The sequence below is a fragment of the Galeopterus variegatus genome, unplaced genomic scaffold (genome assembly GCF_000696425.1).
Source record: "Galeopterus variegatus unplaced genomic scaffold, G_variegatus-3.0.2 Scaffold8984, whole genome shotgun sequence".
NCBI classification, from domain to species: domain Eukaryota; kingdom Metazoa; phylum Chordata; class Mammalia; order Dermoptera; family Cynocephalidae; genus Galeopterus; species Galeopterus variegatus.
In genome coordinates, this window is record NW_007735095.1 from 30,399 (window position 1) to 30,801 (window position 403).

A 403-nucleotide genomic window follows, 5' to 3' on the forward strand; every position below is an offset into this window, starting at 1 on the left:
TCCCGCCCGAGGGTTCGGATCCCACATACAGACCGGTTCCCGCTCACTGGCTGAGCGAGGCGCGGGAGCAGCACCGAGGGTTGCAATCCCGTTGCCGGTCCCGGTCCGGTACGGGGGTGACACTGAGGGTTGCGATCCGTTGCCGGACACGGAAAAAGAAAAAAAAAAAAAAAAAAAAACTAATTTAAAAATTAGTTGATAACTGAGTTATACTGGATTGTCCAGAACTTCCTTTCTAAAGACAACAAAAGGCAACTCACCATAGTGAAATAGAAATACATAAAAGCATATTGATGAGCTGAAAATGCAAATTATACAACCCAATGCATGATATGATCCCACCGAATGTGTGGAATGGGTGGATGGATAGACGGATGGGTGGATGGATGGATGGAGAGATGAA